Source organism: Bubalus bubalis, chromosome 4 (assembly GCF_019923935.1).
Source record: "Bubalus bubalis isolate 160015118507 breed Murrah chromosome 4, NDDB_SH_1, whole genome shotgun sequence".
NCBI lineage: Eukaryota > Metazoa > Chordata > Mammalia > Artiodactyla > Bovidae > Bubalus > Bubalus bubalis.
The window spans coordinates 120,506,523-120,532,275 of record NC_059160.1 but is presented as its reverse complement, the minus strand read 5'-3'; the positions used below and the strand labels follow the sequence as shown (position 1 = coordinate 120,532,275).

Here is a 25,753-nt window from a genome sequence, read left to right as displayed (position 1 = left end):
CCTCCTCCAGGGGATCTTCCCAACTTAGGGACTGAACCCAGGCCTCCTGCTTCTCCTGCACTGGCAGGCAGATTCTTTACCACTGAGCCACCTGGGAAGAATGTTAAGGGCTAGAGATTGATAAAACAAACTGGAAAAAGTTGGAGAGCAAGCATAACCGATATCAAGAGTCATTGTTACTGATCCAAGTTCCTACCAACTGACAGGCCAATAAATCAAGAGAGGAGTGTTGGGGCAAGGATAGCAACTTTATTCAGAAAGCCAGCAGACTGAGAAGATGATGGACTTGTGTCCCAAAGAACCATCTTCCCCAAGTTAGAGTTCAGGCTTCTTTTGTACTAAAAGGGAGGGAGGAAGTCTTGGTTATGGCCAGAATGTGTTAATTTCTTCTTTCCTGCAGCCATTCACTGGTGGGCCTGATCAGAATGTTTCCTGTGAGATAAACAAATGTTATTTTAGTTTAACACTCATTACCTGGGAGGCAGGGTTCACAGAGATGGACCATTATGTATAATTCAAGCTTGTAGGTAACATCTTCTTAGTGATGAATCTGTAACAGAATACAAAATTGCTTTCCTATTATATTATCGTACAGTGACACTGCAGTACTGGAGCCAGAACATGTGGTTTGACCAATGGAACAGAGCAGAATCCAGTCCCGCACTGCAGGGACGTGTGACAAATGACAAACGCGGCACATAAACAAGGGGAAAGGATTTTTTTTTTCAATTAAGTAATGCTGGGTCAATGGGATATCCATTTGAATATCAAAAAATAATAACCTGCTGCTTTAGAAAGCAGGTGGACTGAAGATCAAAATATGAAAGATAAAATAATAAGGTGTGTAGAATATAACATTGGAGAAAGTCTACAGGACTCTGTGGTGAAGAACCACAAAGGAAAAGATTAATAAATTGAACTATATTAACATTCATGACTTCTGTTCATCAGAACACACTATTAAAAGATGTCTGCAACATGTAAAAAGAAAGCTCATATCAAGACTATATAAAGAACTCCTGTGGATCAGTGCAAAAAGGACACTCACCAGTAGAGAAATTGGCAAAAGATCTGAGTAAGTGCTTCACAAATGAGATCATGCAAATATGGTAATAAGCATATGAAAGGGTACTAAACCTTATTAACCAGTGGGGACATTCAAATGGAAGCCATAATGAAATCCCACCATACAAACACCGGAAGAGCTCACACTGAAAGATTGACAGTGCCCTGAATCGAGGAAGGTGTGCTGTCTGGGCAGCTGTTTGTCAGACACCCAACCATGTTACCCCATGACCCAGAAACCCTACTTCTAGATTTTTCTGCCTGTCCCTGAAACACAAAAACCAAAGGTATATCTTCTCAGCATAATTTATAAAAATTAAAACCAGAAACAACCTAAATTCTTCTCAGTAGAACTGACAAATTGCAGTATATTCATACAACAGAGTCCTCTACAATGATGAAAATGTGCTATGTGCAATTACATATATGAATCATAACCATAATGTTGAACAAATAAAGCTAGAAACAGAGGGACACATACTGTTTAATTTTTAACATAAAGGTTAAAGACAGGCCAAAGTAATTCAAGTTATTAGAAGTGAGGGAGTGGTGACTTTTGGAAAGAAGAAGTTGCATGCAGACTGGGGTCCCAGTCATGGTATTTTGCCTTCATCCGGGTGGAATGACATGGGTGGGCTCCGCTTGTGCAGATGCACTGACTGAGCTGTACACACATAACTGATGCAGTTTTGGGTGTGTTTGTTATGTTTCAACAAAAGTTTACTTTTAAAAAGGAAGAGGTGAACTTTGGGGTCTCTGTGAAAAAGTGAAAGTGTTAGTCACTCAGTCCTGTCTGACTCTTTGCTACCCCATGGACGGTAGTTTACCAGGCTCCTCTGTCCATGGAATTCTCCAGGCAAGAATACTGGAGTGGATAATCATTTCCTTCTCCAAGGGATATTCTCAACCCAGGGATCGAACTCAGGTCTCATGCGTTGCAGGCAGTTACCATCTGAGTCACCAGGGAAGCCCCTTGGGGTCTCTGCTGCTACTGCTGCTAAGTCGCTTCAGTCGTGTTCAACTCTCTGCGACCCTAGAGACGGCAGCCCACCAGGCTCCCTCATCCCTGGGATTCTCCAGGCAAGAACATTGGAGTGGGTTGCCATTTCCTTCTCCAATGCATGAAAGTGAAAAGTGAAAGTGAAGTCGCAGTCGTGTCCGACCCTCAGCAACCCCATGGACTGCAGCCTACCAGGCTCCTCTGTCCATGGGATTTTCCAGGCAAGAGTACTGGAGTGGGTTGCCATTGCCTTCTCCTTTGGGGTCTCTATATCACCCCAAATAAAATCTGTGGTGCAGGAAATGCTTACATTTAAGAAATTCATGTTTTAATATATTCCTCTCCCGACCACACATACTCACATTTGTGGATGAACTCATTAAAAATACAAGTACATGCCTGGAAGTGACACTGTCTATGAAGGTAACACTAAGGCCAACAATGCTCCTCCCACCAGTCAGAACTGCCAGGTCGCCAGCAGCAGACCTGCAGAGGCCTAACTTCCTGCTTATAGCACTGGCAGACAGACCAGAGTTATTCTGTTTCAAGGCTGAGGAAGCAGGAGGTTTGGTGACCCCTCCCAGTCCTGGCACAGACCCAGGCCTGGCCGTTGAACCCCCTCCTCCCTGCTTTTTCTTAGAGGCTCACGGCCTTTCCTTGTGGATCAGGAGGCTCATCCTGGCCCGCCCTTCCCGGGAATGATATTTACTTACACAGCAGATAACCAGAGACGTCTTTTTGGCTGTCATTCAGTGTACAAAACAGCAGAGGGGACACAGGCCACTTTGAACTGGGGACTCAGCCTCTTCTCTCTTTCCAGCCCCTCCACCATGCCCAGTAGGACTGACACTTCAGAAAGGCAGTTTTGGGGTTTCCATGTCATTTTTCTTTTGCACAACACTGCAGACTCTGAAGGGTCCCACTCAGGAAGTTCTTTGCGCGGCCCCTGGGCAGATGTTTATTCGTCTCTCAGAGTTCAGCTCACACCTCCTCCTATCACATTTGAAACCTCTGAACGGAATAAAGCCACATTCTTTTTAGGTGAGATAACAAGTTCTAAATGATGAAAACAGCTTGCAAAAAATGTGCTAGAATAGTTTGAAAATGGTTTGTACTTCAAGGAATGTGGGGAGGGTGAAGTTTTCAAAACTGATCTTTGCTTTGAGAGAAGAATTGCTTTCAGTTGCTGTCAGAAATTGCTCGGCTCAGCCCCTGACAGATGCGCATTATTTCTTCTTGTGGGAGAAAAAGTTACTAAAAGCAGGAGGGAGAAAGCCCTCCTTTCCCTTCCTGTGACCCCCATCCTATGTGCCCCCAGGGTCTAGCACATCTGTGGCCTCCACTCTACCTGGATCCCTGCTCCAGTCCCTAATCTCATTCCTCTCTCAGAACCCCTTACTGTGTGTGTTTTTCCTTTGAAACAAGGTTTTACATCACATCTGCTTATCTTCTGAAGAAGATTGTGAGCTATGAAAGTATTTAACAAAGATTAAATGGACACTTAGCACCAGAAGTATTAGGTGACTAAAGTAATATTTATATGTATAACTGCATGCCTTTCAGAGGAGAAATGTTTAAAATTATAATTAGAATGGCTTTGGTTGCAAGAAATAGAAAACTCTGAATCCAATGTCCTCCTCAGTTAGGGATGTATGATGTCATATGACAAGATGACCCAAGCTCTGAGTTTGGCTAATCTGGCAACTCAACAAGAGCTTTGGGGATCAGAGACCTTCTTCTTTCTGCTCTGCTACATTCAACAGGTTGGCTTTGTCCCCATGGACAACTGCCCCAACGTGCAAAATGGCTACATAGATCCAGGTACTGCATCCAAACAGAAAGTAAAGGACTGTCTTTTCCTTGTGCACTTAAGTGTGGAAAATCTTTCTCAGAACAACTCCTCCCATCCCCCCAGCAAATTTATTCTCGCATCTGCTTCGCCAGAACTTGCTCATGCTGAAACAATCAAAAAGGGGAATGGATTGCTGCAATGTTTAGGATTCGCTGTGAGCTGAGGACAGGAGTTCTTCCCCAGAGGGACACCTAAACAGAACTGAGGTTCTGTCAGCAAAGAACACAAGGAAACCTTCAGGATAAGGCAAAGCTGTGTCTACCACACAAAAGAATAGGATAGAGATTTCCTTAAAGAGGAAAAGCAAATGGGCAACAAGAACAGGAAAAATGTTCTTCATGATTAGTCATCAGGGAAATACAAGTCAAACCACAATGAGATACCACTTCACATCCATTAAAGTCATTATAATAAAATAAAAAATAAAAAGAAGATAACAATTGTTGATGAAGAGGTGGACAAATTGGAACCTTTGTTTATTGTTGATGGGAATGTAAAACGGTCCAAACGATGTGGAAAACAGTTTTTTAGTGGTTTCTCAAAAGGTTTAGCATAGAATTATCCTAAGACCTAGCACTTTCATTCCCATATATATGTGTATATATATATATATACATATACATATATATGCAAAAGAAAATCAGGGGCTCAAATAGATACTTACACATGAGTATTCACAGCAGCATCATTCCCATGAGTCAAAAGGTGGAAATGACCCACGCGCTCATTGATAGCTGAGCAGATTTAAAAATGCATTGTCTGTGAGATAATAGAAAATATATACATATTAATATATATATTGGTCTCTGTCCTCCTAGTTCCTGGCTCAGAGCTCCTAAAATTCTTATAATTTTCTTAAAGCTCTAGAAGCATCTTTAATTCTGATGTGGTGACTCTAGGTGGGCATCTGGCTGGCTCCTGAATGAGAATGTGTCGCCAGAAACATGAAGCCGTGATTAGCAGCTTGGATTTCTCAGCAACTGCATCCCCACTCTCCATCCTTCAGAGAGAGGGCTGTTCATTGTTCAGTTGCTCAGTCATGTCTGAATCTTTCCCAGCATCAGGGTCTTTTCAAATGAGTCAGTTCTTCCAGTCAGGTGGCCAAAGTATTGGAGCTTCAGCATCAGTCCTTCCATGAATATTCAGGGTTAATTTCCTTTAGGATTGACTGGTTGGATCTCCTTGAGAGTCTCCAAGGGACTCTCAAGAGTCTTATCCAGCACCACAGTTCAAAAGCATCAATTCTTTGGCACTCAGCCTTCTTTATGGTCTGACTTTCACATCCATACACGACTACTGGAGAAACCATAGCTTTGACTAGATGGACATATATTGGTAAAGTGATGTCTCTGCTTTTTAATATGCTGTCCAGGTTTGTCATACCTTTTCTTCCAAGGAGCAAGCATCTTTTAATTTTATGGCTACAGTCACCATCTGCAGTGATTTTGGAGCCAAGAAACTAGAATCTCTCGCTATTTTCATTGTTTTCCCATCTATTTGCCATGAAGTGTTGGGACCAGATGCCATGATCTTGGTTTTTTGAATGTTGAGTTTTAAGCCAACTTTTTCACCCTCCTCTTTCACTTTCATCAAGAGGCTCTTTAGTTCCTCTTTGCTTTCTGCCATAAGGAGTCATCTGCATATCTGAGGTTATTGACATTTCTCCTGGCAATCTTGATTGCTTTGTTCAGCCCAGAATTTCACATGGTGTACTCTGCATATAAGTTAAATAAGCAGGATGACAACATACAGCCTTAAAAGTACTTTCCCAGTTTGGAACCAGTCCATTGTTCCATGTCTAGTTCTAAATACTGCTTCTTGATGTGCATACAGATTTCTCAGGAGGCAGGTAAGGTGGTCTGGTATTCTGATCTCTTTAAGAATTTTCCACAGTTTGTTGTGATCCACACAGTTAAAGGCTTTAGGACCGAAGCTCCTGTGCTTAGGACCAGACCTTACTCTATGTATCACTTCATCTGGTTATTCATCTGTATCCTTCGACATGTCCCTTAATAACTGGCAAATAAGTTAATGTTCCCTTGATTTCTTTGAGACTCTGCAGAAAATTAATTGGGCTTCCCTGGTGACTCAGTGGTAAAGCGTCTACGTGCAGTGCAGAAAACCCAGGTTCAATCCCTGGTTCGGGGAGATCCCGTGGAGGAAGGCATGGCAATCCACTCTAGTACTCTTGCCTAGAGAATACCATAGATAGAGGAGCCTGGGAGGCTGCAGTCCATAGGGTTGCACAAAGTCGGACATGTCTAAAGTGACTAAGCAGCAGCAGTAGCAGCAACAAATTAATCAAGCCAGAGGAGGGGCTCAATTCAGTTCAGTTCAGTTCCTCAGTCGTGTCCGACTCTTTGCGACCCCATGGGCTGCAGCATGCCAGGCTTCCCTGTCCATCACCAACTCCCGGAGCCTGTCTGTTTCTACAACAAATGCTACTGGGACACTGATTACAATTGTATTAATTCTATACAAACATTTTCAGAAAGAATCAACAATTCTATCTAGCTTTTCAACCCACAAATGTCATCAGTTCAGTTCAATTCAGTTCAGTTGCTCAGCTGTGTCCCACTCTTTGCAAAGCCCTGGACTGCAGCATTCCAGGACTCCCTGTCCATCACCAACTCCTGGAGAGTACTCAAACTCATGTACATTGAGTCGGTGATGCCATCCAACCATCTCATCTTCTATAGTTCCCTTCTCTCACTGTCAATCTTTCCCAGGATCAGGGTCTTTCCAATTGAGTCAGTTCTTCGCATCAGGTGGCCAAAGCATTGGAGTTTCAGCTTCAGCATCAGTCCTTCCAATGAATATTCAGGACTGATTTCCCTTAAGATTCACTGGTTTGATCTCCTTGCAGTCCAAGGGACTCTCAAGAGTCTTCTCCAGCACCACAGTTCAAAAGTATCACTTCTTCAGGGCTCAGCATTCTTTATAGTCCAACTCTCACAGTCATACATGACTACTGGAAAAACCATAGCTTTGACTAGATGGACCTTTGTTGGCAAAGTAATGTCTCTGCTTTTTAATGTGCTGTCTAAGTTGGTCATAGCTTTTCTTCCAAGGAGTAAGTGTCTTCATTTCATGGCTGCAGTCACCCTCTGCAGTGATTTTGGAGCCCCCAAAAATAAAGTCTCTCCCTGTTTCCATTGTTTCCCCATCTATTTGCCATGAAGTGATGGGACCAGATGCCATGATCTTAGTTTTCTGAATGTGGAGTTTTAAGCCAGCTTTTTCACTCTCCTCTTTCACTTTCATCAAGACGCTTTATAGTTCTTCGATTTCTGCCATAACGGTGATGTCACCTGCGTATCTGAGGTTATTGATATTTCTCCCGGCAATCTTGATTATAGCTTGTGCTTCATCCAGCCTGGCATTTCACATGTATTCTGCATATAATTTAAATAAGCAGGGTGACAATATACAGCCTTAACGTACTCATTCCCCAATTTGGAACCAGTCTGTTGTCCCATGTCCAGTTCTAACTGTTACTTCCTGACCTGCATACAGATTTCTCAGGAGGCAGGTCAGGTGGTCTGGTATTCCTGTCTTTTTAAGAATTTTCCACAGCTTGCTGTGATTCACACAGTCAGAGGTTTTGGTGTAGTCAATAAAACAGAAGTAAATGATTTTCTGGAACTCTCTTGCTTTTTCACTGATCCAGTGGATGATGGCAATTTGATCTCTGGCTCCTATGCCTTTTCTAAATCCATCTTGAACAACTGAAAGTTCATGGTTCATGTACTGTTGAAGCCTGGCTTGGAGAATTTTAAGCATTACTTCGCTAGTGTGTGAGACTAGTGCATTTGTGTGATAGTTTGAATATTCTTTGGCATTGCCTTTCTTTGGGATTGGATGGAAAACTGAACTTTTCAAGTCCTGTGGCCACTGCTGAGTTTTCCAAACTTGCTGGCATATTGAGTGCAGCACTTTCATATCATCATCTTTTAGAATTTGAAATAACTCCACTGGAATTCCATCACCTCCACTAGCTTTGTTTATAATGATGTGTGAGGGGCTAAAAGAAACTTCTAATTTGTAGGCAAGTTGGACAGAAGTTGTGCATAGCCTGGGGATCTCGTACTCACAATAGGCATCTGAAATAGGGGGCAATCTTGTGGGACTGATCTCTGAACTTGTGGGATCCGAGAGTATATCCAGGTTGATGATATAAGAATTGAGTTAAATTATAGGACATCCAGCTGCTGTCACAGAGAATTGCTTGGTGTGGGGGGAAACCCTACATATTTGGTGACCAAAAGGGTCATAAGTGGAGTTTTCTGTGTGGAAGTAGAGAAACACACAGGAAGAGAAAAGACTGTAGGTTTTCCATATACATTTATTATAGATGTCCATCTAGTGGGAGGGTTCAGCATCTGCTGAAATGAGGGCTCCTTATTCTTGAAGTGCTATGCCCCACCATCCACACAAAGCAGGTCACCTGGTCTGCTCAGCTCTGTGTTTGGAGCTCAAGTTCAGTCTGCCCTAATGAGATATCCCCTCAACCCTGGATGCCCTGAGGAGAACAGCACAATTAGAAGGCAGAAAACTGCTTGAAAACACAGCAACAACTTCAGATAAAGGCCTCCTGAGTCTGTATAAGCCTGGAATGGAGCCCCAGTTCTTGGTCCACACCAGCCCCTGTCTCCTCACTAGCACGTAGCTCTGTCCAAACAGGAACCGGGTCTCTGAAGGGCTTCCAGCTGCAGGGCCAGGGCAGTGGGAGCCCCAGGCACAGAAGGAATGTGATTCTTTTTAACCTTCATTCAAATTAAGACACACACACACATCAGGAAATAAAAAGCTACCAATGTTTTGTATACTTTAAATTATTTCAAGAAATAGTTATTTTATAGTCCACTTATCTCTTTTCCATTTATTGTGCTTTATTTACTAAAATTTTCCCATTTCTTCTGTTCCCTTAGTTTCAGCATGTTTATATTTTGATTTTGCCTTGCTCTAGATAATGGCATCATAGACAGCTCCTCCCTCCCCCCTCCCCACCTCCTCCCCCACCATTCCCTCTCCTTCCTTCATTTCTTTCACATGTGTGTCCCCTACCCCCAGTACTCTGACCTTTGGACTAGACTCATTTGGACCCCATGACCTTAGAGTTTGATTAGCTTGGCCTGACCCTAATCCAACTTGATGAGCGGAGGGGAGGGTACATCTCAGCCCTTCTTCTAACCCCCTTCCACCAGTGCATGGAGGGGAAGTTGAAGGAGAGAGTGGGAAAGGTGATGGGGTTGGGGGGGTTAGCTGTCCTGCTCAAGCTTTCCCTGTGATCTTTTCATCCCAAAGCCACACTGGTTCTGCTTCCTCTTGTCAGAAGCTAAGGGGCAGCTCAGAGGTGGCCCCTGTTGTGCTCAGTTTCCTGTCTTGGTTCCTAAACCTCAGGACAGAAATCCTCTTCCTGCCCCTAATCTTCTTAATCTCTTTCCCATCTTCTGGTGCCAACCCCACACTTTCAGTGTGGCATGGGTTGTAGTTAGTGGGTACTAAAAAAAAAATCTGAGAAGAAAAAAGAGAAGCAAACTCACATACACTAAAGCATCAAATTTGGGGAGGAATTTCTGTTCATTTGCGTCTCTTGAGCTTAAGCTTTGCAGGTGACTTCAAAGAGCCAGCATCCACCAGAGACTCATTCCATATGCAGAAAGAAACAGAGTCCCAATCTGAAGGTGGATGGGAAGGTCCATGTGGACCAAGGAGCAAAGAGCAAAGGGGGGACTCAATATAGTCAAGGAGACTGTATCCCCACTTTGGTGGAAAGAGTGAGACAGCAGGCACCACCATCTGCGTGCATGCTGGTGGCGGCGCTTGGCGCTTCCAGTAAACAGCAGCTGTACTGGGGTGCTCATTACTGATGAAGACTTTCCATCTTGGGATCCGGTATCCTTCCTTCTTCCAGCTTCGGTCTTGAGTCCCTTCTGTGGGTGCAAGAAGACAGGTCAGGGCCATGCAGTCCATGGAGTGTCTATTCTCAGATACGGGACTGGAAACGCATCCTGCTGGGTCTATTGCTTATGTGGAAGCAGATTTCAGAACTTCCCCAATCCCAGAAGTCAGTGATTTCTTAGTTCCCACTATTCAGCTGGACCTAACCAGAGCCCCTCCTCCCCAGGGACACAGTTTTGTTCTCAGGGGTGCACGTGGTTGGGAACACTAGCTGGGACAGGCCACTTGGGGCCGGGAACCTGGAAGCAGAATTCAGACTTTGAAGGACTTTCTCAGTCTCCTGATTGCATGTTTGGGGAAAATCAGTAAAGGTCACCTGCCCAGCCCTTAAGTGGATGTCTAACTTCCAGAAGAAAGGAGGTCCCAGAGGTCCTGAGAACAGCACCCAAGAGTGGCACTGCATCAGGCTTAGAGATCAAGTGGGCTGCCCTTCCAAGTGGTCCCCACTGGGTCCTGCTGGCACCTCTGGGAAATTCTCCTGCCATTTCTACAGTGGGAAGAGAGGCTGAGTCATGGGGAAGGGTAGGGGCAACTTCTGCACACCACCTGTTGTCACCTAGGAAGGGGCAGACTTGATCCCTGGAGCATGAACTCAGACCTGGCCCAGCCACAAACAACTCGGCGACACTAGAAAGCTCCTGAAACTTTTGGAGCCTTGGCCTCTCATTTGTAAAATGAGGATAACCGTCTCCCTTTATTCAGTTATCATGAATATTCAGTAAGATTATGCATTTGAAGCAGCTAGTATACCCTGTCCATGGTAAGTGGCTCAGTATATACCAGCCATTGGTAGTAGTATTAATACCAACCTCAAACCACTGAAACATGGGAGAGTCTCAGAAGGTAGAAATTTAGATGAGAATAAATGCTAGGGGTCATAAATCCATCTTCAGCCAAAGTTCCCTTCCCTCCCCTCCTGGCCCTGCTCTGCTCAGGCCTCTGCTTTCCAAGCAGCCATGTCTCCCACATCCCAGTAATAAGAGCACAGGCTTGGGCCATCTTCCTCAAACTTGGATTGTAACCCTTCTGCAGGCAGGCCAAATCTAGGCATCTCTCTTCACTACTTAAATTTCCTCTTATATTTTTCCCCTTCACATGTCTTGTGTCTCCAACCACAATTAAACTCCAGAGGTAAGGACTAGGCTTATGCTCCATCTAGGCCACCCTGCTCTGATCCTGAACTGATTGTCCTTCCTAAGTTTTGCTGTCAATCTGGGAAACTATTTTGCATTTCACTGGAGCTTAGCAAATGATAAAATAAATATAGAAATGTATGTTCTCTCTCATATAGATAATATTCTTCCTGTTCTGAGGAACTTCTTCCCATTGAGATGAGAGAGAAAAGTTAGAAGCAGTCAACAGATCATTTGGCAACTCTAGATTTTTTTTGTATATATATATAATTTTATTTAATTTTTTTTTGACTGTGCTGTTTTTCTTTTTTTTTTAAATTTTTAACACCAAAAACATTTTGTATTGGGGTATAGCCAGTTAGCAATGTTATGATAGTTTCAGGTCAACAGTGTAGGAGGGACTCAGCCATTGATATACATGTATCTCCCCCAAACCCCCCTCCCATCCAGGCTGGCATATAACATTGAGCCGAGTTCCATGAACTATACAATAGGTTTTTGTTGGTATCCATTTTAAATATAGCAGTGTACATGACCTCGGCTGTGCTGGGTCTTCGTTGTTGCGCTGACTTTTCTCCAGTTGTGAGAGCAGGGGCTCCTCTTTTTTGCAGTGTGCCAGCCTCCCATTGAGGTGATTTCTCTTGTTGTGGAGCACAGGCTCCAGGGCAGGCAGGCTTCAGTAGTCGTGGCATGTGGGCTTAGCAGTTGCAGGTCCCAGGCTCTAGACCCCAGACTCAATAGTTGTGGCACACAGGCTTATTTGCTCAGCAGCATGTAGGATCCTCTTGGATCAGGGATCGAACCCATGTCTACTGTATTGGCAACTGGATTCGTTACCACTGAGCCACCAGGGAAGCCCTGGCAACCCTAGATTTTGAAGTAATTGGGACCATTCTAGAACTGTATATAGAAGAGGGATTTGGGGTCATCAACTTGATTGGGAAAGGACATTATAGAGAATAAAGTATGCAATCCTCAGCACTGGGGAGAAGGGAGCTAGTTAGTACATCTACTAACATCCAGTCATGGCTATGACCATCTTTACTTGACCCTTGGTTGCACTATGGCATTGAAACATGTGTAATATCATGTATGAACCGAGTTGCCAGTCCAGGTTCCATGCACGATACCGGATGCTTGGGGCTGGTGCACCGAACGACCCAGAGGGATGGTGTGGGGAGGGAGGAGGGAGGAGGGTTCAGGATGTGGAGCGTATGTATACCTGTGGCGGATTCGTTTTGATGTTTGGCAAAACTAATATAGTGTTTCAGGTTTAAAAATAAAATAAAATAAAAAAAAATAAAAATATCAAAATGAAAGAGCCAACTCGAACATGCTCTGTGACTTCCACTGGGCTTCTTGAGGAAACGGTTCATCTTACAAACACTTTCAGCCTCCTTTGCACTGAGATTGGCAGGGACCAAAGCAGATAGTAAAGTGAAAGAGCTTTTTCTGCCAGATGCATGGCCGGGTTGTCCTCACCTCTGCTCCTAAATTTACTCACACAGAGGGACAGCCTCACATTACCAACTGACAACCAAAGATTTTAGGCAGCCCTCATTTTTACTTGTTATTTTCATCATGACTATGGTGGTTTTGAAGGCATTCACTCCAGGTTTCTGGGCTTCACTATTTGTTTTCTCTAGATTCCCTCAGAGTTTAAGTAATAATTAATGATCCCATTAACATGTTAAGTACCCCTTACCATTATTCATTAATCCAGCATGAGAAGCAATGGGCCTGTCCTGTGGGGAGGTAGTGGCAGGGTCCCCACTGGGGACAATCATTCTGCCTCCTCCATTTCCCTGGGGTCTCTCTCAAAAAGCACTTCATCAGGCTTTGGGAACTGTGGCTGGGAAATTATAGAAGTTTTGTTTTGTTTCTTCTGGGCCTGTACTCCAGAAGACACTGTGAGTTTAGGTAGAGCCTGAAGTTTTCAAATGATAGATTTTCACCATGTTTCAAAATAGGAATTGCTAAAGTGGGATAAGAGGGTCTTTTTGGAAAACCAAGTCCCTGTAAAAGCGCTGTGCAGGTATCATCACAAAAATCTCCACTAAGGTGGTAAATTCCACTTCTTGGACAAGTGTAAATGAGCCCAGGCCTTTGAATCAATTAATGAAAGTAGTTGCTTGCCTTCCCCCGCCCCATCCCCCTATTCTTTGGCCATGCGGCGAGGCAAGTGGGATCCATGCTCCTTGCAGTAGAAGCCTAGAGTCTTAACCACTGGACAGCCAGGGAATTCCCCAGAGCAATTGCTTTCTTTGACTATAATTCAGACTATGGAGGCTCTGACCGCACTTCCCAAACGCTGTGTCTGTGTTGAACGCATCAGCACGGACCTGAGCATTTCTGTCTCAGCTTCCCAGCTTGGATGTTCCAGCATCTCACTAATTGCCCCCCTTTCCTCTGTCAGGTGCACACAACCACAGGACATTTATTTTTCTAGCCCAGCCGGTAGTGCCAGCATAGGGTTTTTTAATTTTAAATTAGTTTTTTAATTTTAAAATTTAAAATTAAATTTTAAAATTTAGTTTTTTAATTTTAATTTTTAATAGGTGCTTACATCAAGCACCACCTCAATGAGACAGTCCCCAGAATTGACCTGGGCTCTCCCATTCTGTTTTTTGGGGTCTGTGGACCAAGTTTCAGCATCTCATATGGCTTCCAGGTAGAGAGAGGCAGAGAAGCGGCCCTGGGAAGAGGGATGCAGGAAAAGGCTCTCAACAGAACTGTAGACCAGGACCCAGTGTGCCCAGAGCTGCCTCTGTGATACCTCCGCTCCATCCAAAATACCAGATCGCTAATTTTCTGACCAAAAACAATGAGAAAATGGGATTATGTAGATGGTAATGTGTCCTCCCATAACAAAAAGTTGTCTACATGAGACTCTGGAGTCTGCCTGCCCTGGGCTGGCATTCTGGCTCAGCCATGGCAGCAAATGCCCTACCATCACCAGGCGGCAGCTTCCACCTCTTGGAGTTCGAGGGAGTGGGGATCTAATCTCACAAGGGTTGCTGGGAGGATCAAACGAACACTTAGCACCAGACAGAAAGTGCTCAAGAAGAAATGCCTAAGGATTTCAGGTCATTCTTTCTAACTAGGATTTTCTGCATTAGTTTTCTGCACAACTTCTGTGTCTTTGTCCCCCCTAGCTGGTAAGGGATCAGTGCACACCAAACACACATGAGCATCACCTAGACAGGGGTGAACATTATAAACACCAGTCGGGGAGGGAACTGATGATTGTCAGCACCCTCTCAACATGGTCCTAAAACCAGAAAAAGGGAGTTGAAAATAAATAGCATCAGTCCTAAGCCAGTCCCTCCTTCAAAAAAGGTCTGTTCCTCAACCCCTAACCTTTTCATCTAATCCAACACGGGCTCTGACTTGAGTAGGAACCAACCAAGTCACTGAGAATCTTCTCTCCCAAAGCAGGAGACCAAATCTTTTAGGGTTCCTCCCACCACTGTGAGCAGTCATTATAGTTTCAGCCTTAAACTTTTAGGGCACTGCTTTTAGGGCAGCAGGGAAATGAAAATATCTGCAAAAGGCTGGTTCCCATTGCTCACCTTGGCCCTGCCCTGCTGAGGTCCCAGAAGTTTATTCTCTTTGCTGCTCAGAGCAGGTCATCCTGGCTCCACTTTGAGCTGTTCCCCAGCTCAGTAGATGCTGAGTGCTTAGCACCAGTTGGGGGAGTGCAAACCTGGTACTCTGTAAAAGGAGTGAAGAGAGGCTGCAAGGCCCAGCCATGAAGAGAAGCCACATGATGAGACAGAAGTAAGGTCTACTCCTTGCTGGGATGTGACAAAAACTTCCAGAACATCAATGCCCCCATCCCATAAATGGGGGTGACATTATCTGCTTGTGCATGTCACAAAAACGTTTAAATGCTTCAGTGTGCATCCCAGATTGTGCTAGTGGTAAAGAACCTGCCTGCCAATGCAGGGGTCGTAAGAGATGCAACTTTGATCTCTGGGTCAGGAAGATCCCTTCAAGAAGGGCCTGGCAATTCACTCCAGTATTATTGCCTGGAGGATTCCATGAACAGAGGATCCTGGCAAGCTACAGTCCATAGGGTTGCAAAGAGATGGGCATGACTGAAGTGACTTATAATGCACACATCACGCATGCAAAAAATGATATCTGATATGCAGCAGAGGCTTCATAGTTTTGCTGTTATTGTTGTTTTCCCAATAGCTTGATCCAACACAAGCAAAGAAAAAGGGAAAGGGACAGATTGCCAATTAGATTTGCTGTCCAGACAAGCGAGGCAGGCAGGAGAAGGATCATACATCATGTGTGGCTCCTTGGAATCTGCCTGGGATTCCCTCTCAGTTTGTTAGGATGGAAAGGAAGGGACCCTGCAGTTAAGAAGCAATGCAAAAGTAAGGATTTAGGGGTTTGGGGATTGGGTGTGAAATGACGTGGTTTCTTCAGCCAGGGGCTGTATGTAGTCATTTGTGGTTTTGAGGCTGGGGTAATTGCCACATCCTGGGCTTTGGCTTCAGTCTTTAGCTTTTGACTATAAACCACGCTGAGCAAGGCCAGGCTGCAGGTAGCTTTTTTTCTTCTTGGGAAGCCAGGATGGAGCCTCTGGGGGTGGTGTGCCCTGGTGGAGCCCCTCTTGCTCCTAAGAACATCAGCTGTAGGAAAGTTCCGTTCAGAGGACAAAGACACAACTGGTCCTCCAACCAGAGGTGGTGTGGAGAGGTAGAGAGGGCTTGGAGTTGGAAAAATCTGAGTTCCAGCCCCAAAAATCTCTTCTTAGCACTCAGACATTTCTCTAACCTTCAATTTCCTCCTTTATGAAACTAGTAATAATAACTGCTTCAGGATCATTGAGAGGCCCAAACAAGAGTAGGCAAACCCAGTGCAGAGACAGTGTCAGATGAGCATGCTCCACATCACTCACCCCCTCAGCACGTGTGGGTGAGGTCACCAGCGGCGACCATTCCAAGATGGCATGCCTAGCAAGTGGTGCAGCTCAGAGAACAGCCTGCACCATCGGGCATGCATAGTCTTCTAGACAAATGATGTGTACGCCCCTCCCCAAGACTCCATGTGCTGCCCTGAAGATGCAAACAGATGTGCAGGATCGATGTCCTCCCTGCCTTACCCACCTTTATCTCTGTGCCACACTGGATGATCTTCACAATGTGAAGTGTGTAGCCAACTGGAGTAAGTTGCTGTTACTCCCTCTTCATACCCAAGGATGCAAAATTTCCAAACATTATGGCAGGAAAAGATTGGATGGCCATTCCTGAGCAGAGTATGTTTCTTGGAAGGAAAACAGGAGCTTCTTGCTGAATGGACTAAATGTCAGAGATGAGATGAGTGCTGGAATAAGTGGTCCAGAGAAAAAGGAAACTTGTAGCCATAGAGCTACAGTGTGGTTAGAGCTGAGGCTGGAGGTGGAGGACTTGTCCATGGTGAGGAACTGTCTCAGAGGCTGGTGGGAGGCAGCTCTGGGAGTTTCTCTCACTCATTGCACAGGTGCTGAGTGCCTGGTGCCATCCTAGGGGCTGAGAAACATCATGGTGAATGAGGCCACAGGGCTCCTGGTCTCATGAGTCTTACATTCTGGTTTGAGGGGGAACAGTGTACATCCAACAGATAAATTAATAAACAAGAAACTGTTATGCTGTAGAAAACACTACCTGTGCTGTCCTGGAGAGGGGTGGCCATTAGAGTAGGTGGGAGGACTCCCTGGAGGAGCTGACGACTAGACTAAGCTGACTCATGAGAAAGCTGACAGAAAATGAAGTACTAGCTTTATGCAGCTGGAAAAAATTTTACACACTTAAACCCAGAATGCAATAGTCTAAATGCTTCATGGCTCTGGAAGAAATTATAATGCATAATTTATAGCTAATTTGTAAAGTTAGTTTTAGAAATGTTTTTAATAACTTCCAGATGAGAGACCAACAGTGCATTCTACAACATTATGTTGCTGAGCTATATCCTAGAATGTGTACACAACCAAGCAGTCGCTGAAAGCTTCTCCTGTGAACCCAGAAGTGTTAGCCCATGGGAAGGACCCTGTGGACAATGCAGGGTCACCTGGCAGAGGCCAGGTGAAAGAAAGTCACTCCAAATCAGGGATCATTTGGTTACAGGAAATAGGAACCCATTTGAGGAAGCTTCATTAAAGACTAATTTAACTTGAACAGCCCCAAGGGCTGGATGTGGTGAGGAGTCCATGACGGATGAGATCTAAGAAATGAAAGGCCTACAGAGCTAAGAACTCTCCTCAATAAGCCACGTGGTTATTGTTTTTTAAATTTAATATGTTCATAATACTAGTAACCTGTGGAATTGCTTTTTATAATTTTTTATTACAATAAAATCTGTATAACACAAAATTTGTCTTTTTACCATTTTAAATTCCAATACCCCTTCAGTATCTGGTTCTTATGTTTGTCCATCTCTTCAAATTCAGTTGTTGCCTATTCACATCCCTTCATTTTTCCTTGACACCCAGACATGATGTAACACTGCTGTTAGGAGGCCTTTAGCAATGTCATACAATGGCAACCCACTCCAGTATTCTTGCATAGAGAATTCCGTGGACAGAGGAGCCTGGTGGGCTGCTGTTCATGGGGTCGCACAGAGTCAGACATGACTGAAGCAACTTAGCATGCATGCATGCATTGGAGAAGGAAATGGCAACCCACTCCAGTGTTCTTTCCTGGAGAATCCCAGGGACAGAGGAGCCTGGTGGGCTGCCATCTATGGGGTCACACAGAGTTGGACACAACTGAAGCGACTTAGCAGCAGCAGCAGCAGCGATGCCATGAGGTGTGGGATGGAAGGCTTCCCACTGTCCTGATGCGTTCTCTGTCTGTGCCCTGGCTGTTTTTCTCCTTTGCTTGGTGGAGCAGGGTGACTAAAGCTGGCTGCAGCTGCATACTCCCCTCCCTCAGGTCAGTTAGGCTCTGGATAATTAGTTTCCCCTGAAGACACATCTTGGTATATTTCAAACTGGTCCCTTTACCTTCCCTCTCCTAGAAGAGAAGATATTTCCCCTTGACATTTTCAGTGAGAACCTGGTCTAATTCCCAGAGGTAAATTCCACAGTATTGTACCTACTACCCATGACTTTGTTCCCCTGGAGTTCTCACTCTCAGAAATATCTATACTCAGGTGCCACTAATTCACCAGTTACAGTTCAGGTTTTCCTGTCCCAAAACTGGTTCCCACAGTGGTCTCCATTTTGTCTCTGCTTCAGGAAGCTGAGAATCCCTGTATCATCCATCTGTCTCTCCAACCTTGAGGGCAGTGATTTGTCCTGTGTCCGCCCCTCTCTTAAAGATCCAAGAACAGTGTTGATCAACTTTTCAGTCTCTTAATCTTTTTGTTTTTAAGATGGAGTGGTGATTTCCAAGCTCTGTACATGTGGAACTGTAAAATATTTTAACCCTTGTAACCACTGTTAAGAGTAAAATTCAGTGGCTTTAATTACATTCACAATATTATACAACCATTACCCACTACCTATTTCCAAAACTTTTTCATTGCCCCAAACAGAAAGTCTGTATCCACTATGCAATAACTACCCACTTCTTGTGAGTAATGCTTCTGTGGCCATTGATGTACTACAAGTATCTGCTTGAATCTTTGTTTTCAATTATTTGGGGTATATACCCAGAACTGCAATTCCTGGATCATATGGTAATCCTAGGTTTACTTTTTGGAGAATTCACCATACCATTTTCCACAGTGGCTGCATCATTTTACATTCATACCACAGAAGTACAAATGTTCCAATTTCTCCACATCCTTGCCAACACTTTTTTAAAAAATTATTTTTGTAATAGCCACTCTGGTAGGCATGGAGTGGTATTTCATTATGGTTTTGATTTATATTTTCTTAATGGATAATGATGTTGAGCATCTTTTTGTGTGTTTATTGATTGTTTGCATATATTCTTTGGAAAAATGTCTATTAAGTCTTTTATCCATTTTTTTCACATGAGCTATCGTTTTGTTGTTGAGTCATAGGATATAAATCAAAGAGGACACAAATAGATGGAGAAATATACCATGTTCATGGATTGGAAGAATCAATATAGTGAAAATGAGTATACTACCCAAAGCAATCAATAGATTCAATACAATCCCTATCAAGCTATTTTTCACAGAGGTAGAAAAAATAATTTCACAATTTGTATGGAAATACAAAAAACCTCAAATAGCCAAAGCAATCTTGAGAAAGAAGAATGGAACTGGAGGAATCAACCTGCCTGACTGCAGGCAATACTACAAAGCTACAGTCATCAAGACAGTATGTTACTGGCACAAAGACAGAAATATAGACCAATGGAACAAAATAGAAAGCCCAGAGATAAATCCACACACCTATGGACACCTTATCTTTGACAAAGGAGGCAAGAATATATAATGGAGAGAAGACAATTTCTTTAACAAGTGGTGCTGGGAAAACTGGTCAACCACTTGTAAAAGAATGAAACTAGAACCTTTCTAACACCATACACAAAAAATAAACTCAAAATGTATTAAAGATCTAAATGTAAGACCAGAAACTACAAAACTCCTAGAGGAAAACATAGGCAAAACACTCTCCAACATAAATCACAGCAGGATCCTCTATCACCCATCTCCCAGAATAATGGAAATAAAAGCAAAAATAAACAAATGGGACATGATTAAACTTAAAAGCTTTTGCACAATTAAGGAAACTATAAGGAAGGTGAAAAGACAACTTTCAGAATGGGAGAAAATAATAGCAAATGAAGCAACTGACAAAGAATTAACCTCAAAACATACAAACAAAGACTGCAGCTCAATTCCAGAAAAATAAACGACCCAATCAAAAAATGGGCCAAAGAACTAGACATTTCTCCAAAGAAGACATATGGACGGCTAACAAACACATGAAAAGATGCTCAACATCACTCATTATCAGAGAAATGCAAATCAAAACCACAATGAGGTACCATCTCATGCCAGTCAGAATGGCTGCTATCCAAAAGTCTGCAAGCAATAAATGCTGGAGAGGGTGTGGAGAAAAGGGAACCCTCTTACACTTTTGGTGGGAATGCAAACTAGTACAGCCACTATGGAGAACAGTGTGGAGATTCCTTAAAAAACTGGAAATAGAACTGCCATATGACCCAGCAATCCCACTTCTGGGCATACACACTGGGGAAACCAGAATTGAAAGAGACACATGTACCCCAATGTTCATTGCAACACTATTTATAATAGCCAGGACATGGAAGCAACCTAGATGTCCATCAGCAGATGAATGGATAAGAAAGCTGTCATATATATACACAATGGAATATTACTCAGCCATTAAAAAGAATATATTTGAATCAGTTCTGATGAGGTGAATGAAACTGGAGCCTATTATACAGAGTGAAGTAAGCCAGAAAGAAAAACACCAATACAGTATAATAATGCATATATATGGAATTTAGAAAGATGGTAACAATAACCTTATATGCAAGATAGCAAAAGAGACACAGATGTATAGAACAGTCTTTTGGACTCTGTGGGAGATGGCGAGGGTGGGATGATTTGAGAGAAGAGCATTTGAAACATGCATATTATCATATGTGAAACAGATCACCAGTCCAGATTCGATGCATGAGATAGTGTGCTCAGGGCTGGGGCATTGGGATGACCCAGAGAAATGGGATGAGGAGGGAGGTGGGAGGGGGGTTCAGGATGAGGAACACATGTACACTTATGGCTGATTCATGTCAATGTATGGCAGAAACCATTACAATATTGTAAAGTAAAAAAAAAAATTAAAAAGAAAAATAAAATAAAAATATAAAAATACAAAAAAAACCTATGTAAGATAATATTTTGCAAATATCTTCTCCCATTCCATTATATCCTTCTTCTTTCTCAATAATGTCCTTTGATGCACAAAAGTTTTGATTTTGATAAAATCCAATTAATTTATTTTACTTGTGTTGCTTATGCTTTGAGTATCATATCTAAAAACCTGTTGCCAAATCCAAGGATGTGATTTATACCTATGTTTTCTTCTAAGAGTTTTATGGTTTTAGCTCCTACTTTCAGGTCTATGTATTATTTTGAGTTATTTGTAAATGGTGTGAGATAAAAGTCTAAATGCATTCTTTTGCATTTCCCAGCATCTTTCATTGAAAAGTTTTGGCATCCTTGTAAAAGATCAACTAACCATATATGTAAGGGTTTATTTCTGGACTCTCTATTCTATTCCATCGGTCTCTATGTCTCTCTTTGTGCAGTACCACACTGTTTTGATTACTATAGATTTTATAGTTAGTTTTGAAATCAGGTAGTTGAGACTTTGTCCTTATTTTTTTGAGTTTTTTGACTATTAATCTATATTAATAGATTATTAATCTATCAATTATTTTGGGTATTAATCTATCAATATTAATATTGATTAATATTCCAGATATTAATCTATTGATTAATTTTGTTCCTTTGCCTGTGCCACGTGTTCCTGTTTCTTAGATATCTTGTAATTTTTTGTTGTTGAAACCCGGACATTTGAATCTTATAAAGTGGTAAATTTGGAAATCAGATTCTCTTCATTCCCTAGGATTTGCTGGATTCTTTTCCTTTGGGAAGGCTATAGTAGTCCATTTGCTTAGTGATTTTCCCTAACTAGTTTTGCAGAGACTGTATTCCTTGTCATGTGTGGCTAATGAAGTTTCTGTTCTTTTGTGCAGTTAGTGTTTTCATAGAGATTTCCTTAAATGCTCAGAGCTAAAAATCCAAAAACCAAAGAAACACAAAAATCACTTCTAGTCTTTGCCAAGTGACTCTGTTCCAGGTCACTCCTTCAACACCAAGCCAGGCTTGTACTAAGCCTGGAGATCAGCCCCAAGTGAGGCTGATGCTTTCTTCACATCCTGTCTCTCTGACCCAGGCATGTGCATAGGCTCCAGGGTCCCGATTTTTATTGTTTTAAATGTCTTAATTTCCCAAAGGAACTCTCAGGATTTTGCTCCCATGTCTTAGGCAGTCTATGGATGTGTTCAGCTGCCTGTTTATGTTTCCATCATAATCTTTTGCCCCAGGCATCTGTGGGTTGACAGTTCATCTTGCAGTATTTCCAAGCAACAGCACTGCCTTTCTAGCCTAAGTTCTGAGTCAGGCAAAATAGACATTACTTCCTTTATGTTAGTTCTACAGGTAGCCCCCAGACAGGTTAGAACAGACACCCACAATAATTAGCAAAGGTTCCATACTGAGAATGTGACTGCCATCTTCAAGATTCCTGCCAAGCAAGAGAGGTTGGACTACAACAACGGAAATGTTGCCAATCCTTCCTACCATTTTGAAACTATATTTTTCTTGATTCAGCATGCATTTATTTGCTCTAAACTTTGTCTATTTTCTAGAGTCCTGACAAAGTTGAATTTGGCTGTTTCTGCTCATTTTTTGTTTGTTTGAATTTATTAATTTATTAACTTTTATATAATTTTAAAGGTTACTTTCCATTTACAGTTATCGCAAAATATTGACTATATTTCCCATGTTGTGCAATACATTCTTTCTACTTTACACCCATTAGTTTGCACCCTCCTCCTCCACTCACACCCCTACTGGTAGCTACTAGTTTGTTCTCTGTCTGTGAGTCTGCTTCTTTTTTGTTATATTCACTAGTTTGCTGAATTTTTTAGATTCCACATATAAAGATGTCATACAGTATTTGCCTTTTTCTGTCTGATTTATTTCATTAGCGTAATTCCCTCTAAGTCTTCTTTTCTATGGCTGAGTAATATTCCATTTACCATATCTTCTTTAACCTTTCATCTGTTGATGGACACTTAAGTCATTTTCCATATTTTGGCTATTGTAAATAATGCTGCTATCAACATTGGAGTATATGTATCTTCAAATTACTGCTTTTGTTTTTTTTCAAATATATATCCAGGAGTGGCAATGCTGAGTCATATGGTGGTTCTATTTTTAGCTTTTTGAGAACTTTCCATACTGTTTTCCACAGTGGCTACACCAATTTACATTCCCACCAACAGTGTAGGAGGATTCCCTTTTCTCCATATCCTTGCCAACAATTTTTATTCATGTTTTTTTGGATGATAGCCTTCTGACAGGTGTGAGGTGACATCTCATGGTGGTTTTTATGTGCATTTCTATTTTTATGAGCATCTTTTCATATACCCATTGGCCATTTGTATATCCTCTTTGGAAAAATGTCTATTCAGTTCTTCTGCCCATTTTTTAATCATATTTTTTTTTGATGTGTGTGAGCTGTGTGAGCTGTTAATATTTGTTGAGTTGTGTGAACTGTTAATATCTGTCAGATATTAACCCATATTAGTAATACCATTTGCAAATGTTTTCTCACATTTAGTAGCTTGTCTTCTCATTTTGTCAATGACTTCCTTTACTGTGCAGAAACTTTCAAGTTTAACTAAGTTCCATTTATTTACTTTTGCTTTCTTTAAGAGATGGATCTAAAAAAAAAATATTGCTGTGATTTATGTCAAAAGTGTTCTGCCTATGTTTTCCTCCAGGAGCTTTTGATGTTTCAATAGCTTAGAGTTGTCTACTCTACCATTTTGTGAAGTTAAGTTCCCCTGGTGGTTTGCCTTATATTTTTCTCTGCAAATTTATTCCATTCTCCTCTTCTCCCTAAAGACTATTTCTTTCTTCTTTCTCATTATGGCAAATAGCTCCAAAATGACACTTCACCATGTAGCCTCAACCCTCAGGTCTGGGTCACATCATTGTCCAGCACCCTAATTGACTATGTCAAGTTTTCTAAGTCTCAAAAGCTGAGTTTCAGGACACTGAACCTGATTGCCTCAGCTTGAGAGTCTTGGGCCAATCAGCTGAGGGGGAGGAAGCTGCAAGACCTACTTCTTACTCAGCAGGGGTAGAGGGAGGGATTCTCTTGGAAAGGAGATAGGCTGGTTCCCAAAAGCTAGGTGTAGGGGCAGGAAGAAGATTTTAGTATCTCCATATAATCATGAAACACAACCTTTCCCTTCAGGGCTTTCAAGGAGAAAAGCACAATGAGATGATCCAACTATACTTAACCATGAAATCATTTTTATTTTCATGGAAGAACATTAATGTTTAGTAGAATATAAACAATACAGACATTACTTCAGGAGTTCAATAAAAATGTGTTGAATTTGAAAAGTGAAGATTCAGATGGCATCCATAATCTTCATCCCTGCCCTTCTAGCCCTGTGCCTGGTGCTTTGGTGGGTGGGGCCCTGAGCTGAGCACAACCCTGGGCTGGGTGGGCTGCAGACGTTCATTTCTGAGTAAAGGTTGGATTCCTGAGAGCTTGTGACAGACACCGAGCTACCTGCTATGCCAAAGAACAGGAATATTTCTCCACCCCCGTGTTTAACACAAGTGAAAGGAGGTCTGAGTCCTTGCTCCAAAAGGAAGAGACACATAGGACATAAGTGAGAGGGATGAACAGAAACCAGGAGGAGGCTAGGCTCTGGCTTGGGTTTGCCACATTCCAGCCAAGTTGTCACGTGTAACCAGGCCACTCAGCAAGGTCGCTCAAGGCCTGTGTTTCTTCACCCAGAAGTAAGGACCAGAGACACAATGGGTGATTTCCCAGGGTTTTGTTTCTTGCTTTTCCAATTTTTGTTTCATTTTTATTATTTTTTTAATTTTTTTATTCATAAAGAGGGAACTAATAATATATATATCTAATATAGTTTTTTTAATTTAAATTTATTTATTTTAATTGGAGGCTAATTACTTTACATTATTGTATTGGTTTTGCCATACATCAACATGAATCTGCCACAGGTGTACACATGCTCCCCATCCTCAACCCCCTCCCACCTCCCTCCCCATACCATCACTTTGGGTCATCTCAGTGCACCAGCCCCAAGCATCCTGTATCCTGCATCAAAACTGGACTGGTGATTCGTTTCTTATATGATATTATACATGTTTCAATGTTATTCTCCCAAATCATCCCACCCTCTCCCTCTCCCACAGAGTCCAAAAGACTGTTCTATACATCTATGTCTGTTTTACTGTCTCGCATATAGGGTTATTGTTACCATCTTTCTAAATTCCATATATATGCATTAGTATACTGTATTGGTGTTTTTCTTTCTGGCTTACTTCACTCTGTATAATAGGCTCCAGTTTCATCCACCTCATTAGAACTGCTTCAAATGTATTCTTTTTAATGGCTGAGTAATACTCCATTGTGTATATGTACCACAGCTTTCTTATCCGCTCATCTGCTAATGGACATCTAGGTTGCTTACATGTCCTGGCTATTATAAACAGTGCTGTGATGAACATTGGGGTACATGTGGCAGAAACTTTTCTTTTAAATAAAACATATGTTCAGTTCAGTCGCTCAGTCGTGTCTGACTCTTTGTGACCCCATGATCGCAGCACACCAGGCCTCCCTGTCCATCACCAACTCCCAGAGTTCACTCAGACTCACATCCATCGAGTCAGTGATGCCATCCAGCCATCTCATCCTCTGTCGTCCCCTTCTCCTCCTGCCCCCAATCCCTCCCAGCATCAGAGTCCTTTCCAATGAGTCAACTCTTTGCATGAGGTGGCCAAAGTGCTGGAGTTTCAGCTTTAGCATCATTCCCTCCAAAGAAATCCCAGGACTGATCTCCTTCAGAATGGGCTGGTTGGATCTCCTTGCAGTCCAAGGGACTCTCAAGAGTCTTCTCCAACACCACAGTTCAACACAGTCCCAGTATATAAAGTGAAAGTCATTCAGTTGTGTTCAAC

At 42.5% G+C, this 25,753-nt stretch overlaps 1 long non-coding RNA gene across 1 annotated transcript; it reads right to left on the bottom strand.

Moving 5' to 3' along the window:
* Positions 1-229: 229 nt before the first annotated feature.
* Positions 230-3,059, bottom strand: LOC112584362. The gene is made up of 2 exons (XR_003108549.2): positions 2,779-3,059; positions 230-432 (listed from the first exon to the last, which is right to left on the bottom strand). It is a non-coding gene; the product is annotated as an uncharacterized LOC112584362 (long non-coding RNA).
* Positions 3,060-25,753: the final 22,694 nt, after the last annotated feature.